The sequence below is a fragment of the Ictalurus furcatus genome, chromosome 19, assembly GCF_023375685.1.
Source record: "Ictalurus furcatus strain D&B chromosome 19, Billie_1.0, whole genome shotgun sequence".
Lineage (NCBI taxonomy): Eukaryota > Metazoa > Chordata > Actinopteri > Siluriformes > Ictaluridae > Ictalurus > Ictalurus furcatus.
The window spans coordinates 2,405,943-2,416,311 of NC_071273.1; the positions used below are offsets into that span (position 1 = coordinate 2,405,943).

At 47.0% G+C, this 10,369-nt stretch overlaps 2 pseudogenes; both read left to right on the forward strand.

The window, feature by feature from the left end:
• Positions 1-1,387: 1,387 nt before the first annotated feature.
• On the forward strand, positions 1,388-1,590 carry LOC128623782 (uncharacterized; annotated as a pseudogene).
• A 284-nt stretch (positions 1,591-1,874) lies between these two features.
• On the forward strand, positions 1,875-1,935 carry LOC128623760 (uncharacterized; annotated as a pseudogene).
• The last annotated feature ends 8,434 nt before the right edge of the window (positions 1,936-10,369 follow it).

Genomic DNA, 10,369 nt, shown 5'->3' on the forward strand with positions numbered 1-10,369 from the left:
TCCTGTCCCTCTCTGTGCTACCAACTCCCCAGGAAACTACTGCATAGAAGATAGCAGATGTTACCACAGTGTTATAGAAAGATTTTAGCAGGGTCCTGCACACACCAAAAGACCTCAGTTTCTTCAGCAGATGGAGACAACTTTGGCCCTTTTTATACAGGACATCTGTGTTTATGGATCAGTCATATTTATTGTTGGTGTGAACACCCAGGAATGTATACATCTCCACCCTGTCAACACCCTGGATTATCACCGGCATAGACTGGGGTGGCCTCCTGCGGAGGTCGACTACCATCTCCTTTGTCTTGCTGGCATTGAGGCAGAGGTGGTTTAATTCACACCAGTTGACAAAGTCAGCAATGACCTCCCGGGATTACTGACCGTTCTCCTCTGATACTTGTCCAACAATGACTATCATAGAACATCTGCATGTGCCAGCTGCTAGTGTTATGCCTGAAGTCCGCTCTGTATAGGATGAAGAGAAAGGGAGCAAGTACTGTACCCTGTGGTGTTCCTGTGCTGCTAACCACCACATCAGACATACAGTCCTGGAGCCTTACATACTGTGGTTTGTCAGTGAGATAGTTGATGATCAATGCAGCCAGATGGCAGTTAACTCCAGCTCCCAAAAGCTTCCCCCTAAGTAGTGATTGCTGAATTGTATTGAAAGCACTGGGGGGGGAAAAAAAAACCCTGATTCTCACAATGCTCCCAGTTTTCTCCAGGTGTAGAAGTGATCTGTGCATCAGATAAATAATGGCACCTTTAACCCCAATGCCTGGTCGGTAAGGGAACTGTAGAGTTCCGGAAGGGCAGCTGGTGCCCCAAGAAAGTGGTGGAAAAATGGTGAAGGAGGGGAAAATGCTGGGACAGAGGATAGCAGAGCAGAAAGAGCGGAGAATGGGAGAAGGAACAGTGGGAGGTCTCCAGAAGGAGCAAAATGAACAGGAGTCTCTGATGGAGGAGGGATCGAGGGGGAAGGAGGAGCAGATGCAGGAGGACAATGGGGAAGGGGAAGAAAAGTTGGAGGTGTGGGGGATGAGAACGGCCGTTGAAGCAGTAAAAGTGCTGGAGTAGGCAACAGTGTCGGGGAAACGGCCCTTCCCCGGAGAGGAGTTGGAGCTGAGGAGAACCCGACTCTCAGCGGAGGCAGATGCAAAGGCAGGAGAGTTTCCACCAGTAGCAGTGCTGGTGTATACCTTACGACGATGGGATGAGGAAGGTTTCAGAATGACAGTGGGGATGGGGAAGAGAGCCAAGGGGAGAGGGAAGCTGCCTCCCCCAGGAGCAGGGGTGATTGTTCAGCCTCCGGATGCCATGGATTAGTATTTCCAGGGCAATGGGCATGGCAATTTAGTGAGTGTGATGATGAATTGATGATTGGTTAATGTTTTTTTTTTTTTAAATTAGTTTCATAATAAAATTAAAAAAAAAAAAAATGTTCTCATCAGTTTAATACCTGATACGTCCTCCATTCGAGGACTTTATATTAAATGGATTTTTAGAGCAAGGAGCTGGGAGAGGGGCTTGCTCCATCCGCTCCACACATCAATCTGGTATTGCAGTACCTCCAGGAATGGTGCACCTTTTCAAAAGGGTCAAATAAAAGGAGGAAATAAATAAATATTCAAGTTGTGCAATTGTACAAAATGGAACAGGGGTCAATTGTAAAAGTTTCAGATGAACTTAATGAAAAAAAAAGGGATTGGACTTAACAGGTTTTAATACAAACTACAGCCCACAACCAGTCCTTCATCTGTAGCTATCAAGGCTATGCAGGTCTAAGGGGCCGGGGCAAGCCAACGTACCCTAGCCAGAGTTCTAGGCCTCTGATGGAGTTTTGGAGGCCTGGGCTGTCTTCATGGATAGCTCAGGTTTCTCTTTGTTCACGCATAAATCTTTTGCCTTTTACTAAAGATTTCTATAGAGAGGAACGTGCAGGGTAGAGGTGGGAAAAGCCCTGGCATGAAGTCAAGGAAGCCCCATCCAGATCCAGGGGAACATCCAGAGTTATTGGGGCAGAGAAAGAGGGTGGAAAAATTCTCCCAAGCTCCCAAGTAGGCTCCACAGAACCATGTAGAGAAGGCCAGGAGGAAAAGGTAGAAAGCCAGCTGGGACAGAACTCGGACCAGGAGACGGGTCGGGGGAAAGAAGGCAAAAGTTGGGAGCAACAGAGAGTGACGACAGGAAAGGAGAAAAAGGTAATGAAACAGAGGGGGAGGGGGGGTGGGGAGCTCCCCCTGTGGCAGTTGGAGGGTGGGCCCAGCATATCTGGCCTGGAGTGGTCCCCAATGAGGGGTCGTGGGAAAAGATTGGGGGTCAGGGGGACCCTGCTGAGCAGAAGGTTTGGGCAAATAGCACTGTAGACGGACCAACAGACACCTCAGAGTGGGCAAAAGTTCTAGGGAAGCGGCCTTTCCCTAGCAAGGTCAGGGATGCAGAGCCGGGGAGAAGGATCCGCTTCCAAGGGACAAGACATTACAACAACCGAGAGGGTACGGGGGATCCCGAGTCTTCAACGGAAATGGAGGAGCAGGAGTATTCCCCAGTAGCAGGAGGCCCTCTGTCACCTCCTGCCCCCTTCCCTGGATGGGACGAGGTGGGCCTCAGAACGACTACGGGGATGAAGTTGGCAGGCAGAGGGAGTGGGACCCCCCCCCCTGCAAAGGACAGAATGTAAATCTGTTTTCAGCTCCTGTTACTTAAAATTGGAAAGTACTGTTCTTTATAAGTATGAAGAAGGGTGTGTTTTAAAAATAAAAAATAAAAATAAAGAACATGAAGATCTGCACTTTAAATGTGAGGGGGCTGAAGAACCCCACAAAGAGGAGAGGGTTGTTTTTGTCCCTAAGGTATGTGGCCTTCAACATTCTGTTTTTGCAGGAATGTCACCTGAAAGATAGAGAAGATGTGGTTACTTTCAAAAAAGACTGGGAAAAAGGCTTTTCAGATTGGGGCGCAAGTTATGTGAAAGAAGATGGGGTAGCAATTTTGTTTAAAGGGTGGGATGCTATAATAATAAGAGATCCAGGCTGCCTCAGAGGAGTTGCACAACCTAGGCTCAAAGCTGGCATCAGGGAAGTCCACAGAGTGGAATCAGTTTGTGGAGACAAAAGCCCAGATTCGTGGGTTTTTTGAGAGGCAGGCCAAAGCCTTGATGGCAGGGGTGCGTGAGATGGTAGAGGGGGAGCGCTCGTGCAGATATTTCTTTCAGGCTGTACGGGCAAGTCAGAAGAAGTCTCGTATTGAAGGATTGCTGCATAGAGGCAGGGTAGTGAAAGCCACCACTGCAATGTTGGAAGCAGCTGCAGATTTTTGACACACTTTTTTGCAAGGGGGCCAGGAAGGGGAAGAGCAAGACAGCGTGCTACAAAACCTCACTACTAAGCTCCCTGATAGAGAGCGCAAGAGTCTGGATGCAGACTTGTCACTCCAAGATATTAAGGAGGCCATGCTTTCATTGAAACGTGGTTCAGTGCCAGGGCTAGATGGGCTGCCAGTGTAGTTTTACTCTACCTTCTGGGAAATAATAGGGCCAGACTTGCTGGTGATATTTCGGGAGCAGGTAGAGGAGGGACTTTTCACCCCTCAATGAGGATGGGGTGCATTTCCCTGCTGTATAAGAAAGGGTGTCAGGAAGATATAGCAAATTGGCACCCTATTACACTCCTAACGGCGGATTATAAAATTCTGGCAAAGGCCATGACATTGAGGGTGGGAAAAGTGATGAGTCTCATCATCCACCCGGACCAAAGGGTGGAATCCCACCTGGGGTCCTACTGCCGGGCCTCTGGAGCTTTAGTGAATTCCGAGAATTCCAGGGTTATGGCATGTGGATCCTGGTGGGACAGGTCGAGTGCTTGGGGTGGCTACCCAGTATGTCCGGATGGAATAAAGATTTAGGTATTAATTTCTTCCATTCAGCAAGCGGTGCCAGGTGTGCTGAAGAAGACACAGCAGCGCTTTCCCTATGGGAAACAAGAAGGCTGTCAATCAGTGGCTGAGCTCATGTCATAAAAATGGACATCTTGTCCAGGCTGATCCATACAGCCAATGTTTTTCCATGCCCACCTGCAGGGAGGGTCCAGGTTAGAAAGATCAGTCTTTAATTTTATCTGGGAGGGAGGGCAGAGCTGGTGCAGAGAGCTCTTATGTACCAACCGATAGCAAAAGTGGGAAGGGGGGTTCCTAACCTCCTCTGGAAAATGGTGGCTATGCTGATAGCGTTCCATGCATAGTGACTCTGCCCCTGAACAAAGGTTATGACGTTAGTTTTAGGAGTGCTTCTCTGCTAAATGATTTCTGGCAAAGGTTTGATGGTTGTAAGGCCCAGTTCTTCATGTTAACTGTGGAGAAACTTTCTGACAATTCACTAAAAACAGTGATTGTCAGGATGTTTAATGAAACACTGAGTGGGATTGACATTTGTATTTGGCTCAGTAGATATTGCACTGATTGTGGACAACCAGTCAAAGTGTTGGAAAGGACGGTATCTGAAATTGCTCCTGGCGGATTCCCATTAAACAATGGGAAGATGCTGGGGGCTACCAGGGCCTTAGACATCTGACTTCCATGATTGTGTTGGGAGAGAACAGAGGATACATTCATTATCAAGGAATGCCCAAACTCTGCCACAAGTGTGGGAGAATGGGACATCTAGCCAAAGCATGTCAGGAAGTAATATATATGAAGTATAGAGAAATTGGTCATGTTTTTGAGGAGTGCACCACAGGCAGATGGTGTAATCTGTGTAAGGAGACAAACCACCTCTACAGAGATTGCCCTAAAAGTTTTGCCAACAAACTGAAAGGTAACAAGTTGGCCGCCCCACCAACTGAGCAACCAAAGCAAGCAATGGAGAAAGAGGCAGGACCTGTGGTTTTGGCAGAAAAGTCAAATTTCCCAACAGCCTCAGGGTTTCAGCAGGAAAGTGGAAGTGGGGCGGCCCCAGAGGTGGAGTCAGACAACCAGAGGGAGGAAGCTACCCCCTCCCCAGAAAAGAAAGGCCAGGAAATGGAGAAAAACTAAGAGGGGACGCCTTCCACCATGCAGGTAGTATCCGAAAAAAGTTTAGAATCTGGAGAGATTGGGACAGACTGTCCACTCCCAAATGCTCAGGTGCAGAATAGACCTGCGGGATCTCCTTTCGTAACAAAGGAGAAAAAGCTGAGGGCAGAGCAACGGCGAGACAGTTCTTCCTTGGAAGATCTGTACCGTTTGTGGTCCTCAGAGCCCCCAAATGAGATTTCATCTTGCACTTCCAGCTAAGAACATTGTCACCAAAGCTGCTGCGAGAGAATGGCTCTGCGGCCCGTGAGGCAGCAGGCACTTGCCCTTCCGAACTTAGGCCCAATGGGATAAAGGAAGAGCACCTGTCACAAGAAATAATCTGTCTTTAATAGGTTTTCAAATTTGTCTGCAAGTTTTTTAATACTGTTGCATACCGTTTTAACCATACTGCCCATGACCCTCACAATCTCAACACTCAATGTGAGAAGTGTGAGGTCCACCCTGAGAGCACAGAGTGTTTTATCCCTTTTAAAATCTTTTAAGTTTGATGTGTTTTTATTGCAAGAGCGTGCTCTGCCCTTTTTATGTAGTTACAGGAATTGGGAAGGCCTGTGGACCCCAGGACCCTCTGTGTGGAGTGGCTCCAATTTTAATAAATCTGATGGTGTTTCTATTTTAATAAATAATCCAAATATCTTGGTAAAGGGCAGCACAGTGGTGAGGGATGGATGGGCACTTTTAGCCAATCTGACCTTTTTAGATAGAGATTTTATTATCCTTTTTGTGTATGGTTTTACGGAAAAAAATGAAAGGTATGAACTTTTAGAAGACCTGCAGTTCCACATGCTAAGTCGGGTTGCCCTAATTGTAGCAGGGGATTTTAATTGTATTTTAACAGTGAAAGATCGGAAAAGGGTAGCAGGGGAGTGTACAGTAGATAAAACATCGGTTTTACTTCAGGGTTTAGTTAAGGATTTTAAACTAGTCAACTGTTTTAAAGCGAGGAGGGCTTCACCTGGTTCAGTGGTGATGGCACCAGAGCCTCTCAGATCGAGTATGTTTTTACACGGGACTGCCCGCCGACCGATGCTACACTGTCCCTCCTCTTCTTTTCTTACCACATGATTCTGTCTTGCACCCTTTCACTGTCCACTGGTGTGACTGTAGGAGGAGGGCTGTGGAGGCTGAACTGCTCTGTTTTAGAATACAAAGAAGTAGGTAGAAAGTATAGGGAGCAGTTCAGTCAATGGCAGACCCTCCAGGACTTTTATGATTCATGAACACAGTGGTGGGAGATGGTGAAAGAACAAACGCGACAATTTTTTAAGAAGGTAGGGAAAGAAAATAAGAACAGGGAAAAAAGACGCATGATGGGACTGCAAAAAAGACTGCAGAGATATTTTAACCTTGTTAAATGTGGGATGGATTTTACAGATGAAATCAAAGAAGTAAAAGCAGAAATGCATGTTTTATCTGACATACAAAGCAGGGGGGTCATTTTAAGAGAGAGATTGAGGAAGGGGAAAAGTGTATGTACATTTAAAAAAAAAAAGAGACTATCAAGGGGAAGGGCAATTACCACAATAAAAGATGGAGGGAGGGATCTCAAAACAACAAATGAGATTTTAGGTGGGGTAGAAGAATTTTATGGTAATTTATACAGTGAAAAATACGTACACAAAGATACCTTGTAGGAAGTTTTAGCCTTTTTAGACAACAACGTCAACAGCGAAGCCGTGCTTTTATCCCATTTTATGGTTTTATGGTTTTAGAAATGAAAAATTCTCTAAAAGGTTTTAAAAGGGGGAAATCCCCAGGAATGGATGGACTCCCCCTAGAATTTTATCTGACTTTCTGGGACATTTTAGCACATGACGTACTAACTGTTTTTAAAGAATTTGAGACCTTGGACAGACTTCCAGACAGCTTCAGAACAGGGATAGTGTCACTTCTGCACAAAAATGGTGACAGGACTGACCTCAAAAACTGGAGACCCCTCACGCTTTTAAACTTTGATTGTAAGCTTTTTAGCAAGATTTTAGCTGTACATGTGTCGACCGTTTTAGAGGAAGTGATCCATCCGGATCAAGCATGTGCTGTGCCTGGGAGGAAGATCACAGACAGCCTAGTGCTGATTAGAGATGTCATCTGTTACGCGAGAGACAGAAATAATCTACTAGTAGTCCTAAATCTAGATTTCGAAAAAGCATTTGACTGAGTCTCGCACCAGTTCCTGTTTCAGGTATTGGAAAAAAATTGGGCTTCCTAATAGGTTTATAGCCTGGGTGGGACTGCTGTATAATGGCTTAGTCAGCAAAATTTTGGTTAATGGGCATGTGTCCCAAGCGGTAAATATCCGCAGTTGCGTTTGTGGGGTAACTTGGACACAGGTGGATTGGAATTGGTTTTTAAAACTGACCGACGGATTTTAGGTGTTATATTTGACAAAGAGGGTTTAGGACAGGGAAACTGGGCTGACTTGATAGGGAAAGTCAGTCAAAGACTGGACTTTTGGGGACTAAGACAGCTGACTATCAAAGGTAAAATTTTAATATGTAAAGAAGGGATTTTTCCTTTAATATTACTTGTGTGTTCTGTTTTTAGTTCCCCTAGGAACTTTCTTTTAGACCTGGAGAGGGCAGTTTTGGAGCTGGAAGAGGGGCTTGCTCCGTCTGCTCCACGTATCGACCTGGTATTGCAGTACCTTGAGGAACGGTGCACTTTTTCAAAAGGGTCAAATAAAAGACGAAGGAAATAAGTAAATAAATAGATAAATAAATATTCACGTTAAACGATTATACAAAATGAAACAGGGTTCAATCGTAACGGTTTCAGATGTACTTAATGGGAAAAGGGAGGGGACCTAATAGGTTTTTAATACAAAGTAGGGTTAGAAGAAGGAGGGGAAAAGTAGGAAAAAGTAATAATAATTTAATTATACAAAATGGAACAGGTGTCAGTCGTAAAGGTTTCAGATGTATTTAATGAAAAAGGGAGGGGACCTATTAGGTTTTAATACGCCCTCATTGAGGATGGGGTGCATTTCCCTGCTGTAATAAAAGGGGGATCGGACAGATTTGGTAACTTGGCATCCTGTGCAGGGCCGTATGTGTGCCCTGAATTTATACCCAATACGAGATGTCTTAACTAAGGTAAAGGGGCAAAGCCGACCCTTGGCCTTGCTGAGCCTAGAACAGGAAAAGGCATTTGACCGGGTTAGCCATGCTTTCCATTTTGCTGTGATCAAGAGGTTGAGTTTTGGGCCAAGGTTTATAAGGGTGGTGAAGCTGTTGTATGTGGAGGTGGCAAGAAGGGTTTGCATCAATGGCTTTCTGTTGAGGCCGGTGATTCAGGCAGGTGGAGTGAGACAAGGGTGTCCGCTCTCCCTGCTGCTATACATGTTGGCAATTGAGCCGCTAGTGGCTAGCCTGCGAGCAGACCAAAGTCTGGCAGGATTCCATGTCCCTGTGGGGGAGGATGCAGAGCCCTAGTCTCGGTTTATGCAGATGACCTGACTATCCTTATAACAGATGAGAAGGACTTCCACAGGGTGGAATCCCACCTGGGGTCCTACTGCCAGGCCTCCAGAGCTTTGGTGAACTCCGAGAAGTCCAGGGTTATGGCGTGCGGATCCAGTCGGGGTAGATCAAGTGCTTGGGGTGGCTACCCAGTATGCCCGGATGGAATAAAGATTTTAGGCATTTCTTCCTTCCATTCAGCCAGTGGCACAAGGAATCGGGCCAGTGTGCTGAAGGTACAGCAGTGCCTTGCCCTATGGGAAACAAGAAGGCTGTCAATCAACGGCCGAGCTCTTGTCATAAAAATGGACACCTTGTCCAGGCTGATCCATACAGCCAATGTTTTTCCATGCCCACTTGCGGGGGGGGAATCCAGGTTAGAAAGGTCAGTCTTTCATTTTATCTGGTGAGGGAGGACAGAGCTGGTGCAGAGAGCTCTTATGTACCAGCAAAGGGGGGGAAGAGGGGTTCCTAACTTCCTCTGGAAAACGGTAGCTATGATGATAGCTTTCCATGCAGAGCTAGTTATCCGTCCTCTAAATCACCTTGCTTCATGCTTTGCCAGGTACTGGCTGGGCTTCCCTTTGAGGAGCCTAGCTCCTCTAGAGTGGTCAAGCCCATGGACCTTCGAAAGACCATGGCACTATGACCGCATGGCACAGGTCTTGGGGCTGAACCCAGGGTGCCTTGAAGGTGGCCTGGTATGTAATCGCAGGCACCTCTATGACCTCTTCATGCACAACCAGAGGGTCCCCTCCACTTGGTCCGTTGTAGGCCGGGAAGTCAGGAGGCCCTCCAGCCAATTTTCTTGGAGGGGGAGGCAAAGGATTTGAATTGGTTAGTGGCCTTGGGCCACCTCCCTGTAAGGGAATGCCTGTATCGCTTTGGGAGTGTTAGGATGCCCCTATGTCCGGTAGGGTGTGGACAGGAAGAGACGGTGGAGCATGAGTTTTGGATGTGTCCCTGAATACAAGTGTTCTGGGGACTAGTGAAGGAATGGTCGAGAAACAGCCCTAACGTCCCCTTGAATGATAACCTGGTAAGGTTTGGGGAGGAACTGGAAGCCTTGGACCCAGGGCAATGCAAGATTGTGTAGTTAGTTGTCTCAGAGGGGAAAAGGGCAGTTTGCAGGTGGAGGGGAAAGTGTTTGCGAGCACAGAAGCCAAGGCTGGAGCCGGGCTCCATTTTCCGCAGCTTCCTAGGCAGAATGAGATGGTTAGGGGAGAGACAGGAAGCTTGGCAAAGGTACGCGGAGGCATGGAGGAGCCAGTCCGGGGTTTTCAGGATGGGGAAGGTCGTGCTTATGGGCCCTGTTGGCCACCCTGGTTTCAGGCTTTGGTGCAGAGAAGGGAGGACCCTCACGCCAAATGCAGTCTAGGCAGGGGTTTTGGAGGGAATGGAGGGGAAGGGACGTGGGGATGAGTAGGGAAAGGTTGGGCAAGCATTTGCATATGACAAAAGAAAGGGATTTCTGCCTCATGAGACAAGGTAGGCTTCACTATAAGAGGGGTTCGAAAGTGTATATTTCAGGTGACAGTATTGCCCTTGTTAAATAACGGTATTTGGGTTTATTGCAGAAAACGGGGTTTTCTTTCACGCTTTTTCAACTAATAATGGAACAGGGGTCAATCATAACAGTTTCAGATGTACTTAATGGGAGAAAAGGGAGGGGACCTATTAGGTTTTAATACAAACCACAGCCCACATCCAGCTCTAGACCAATCCTACATCTGTAGCTATCAAGGCTATGCAGGTGTAAGGGGCCGGCGCAAGCCAACCTACCCTAGACCGGATTTCTAGGCCTGCGATGGAGTTTCGGAGGCCTGGACCGACTTCCTGTA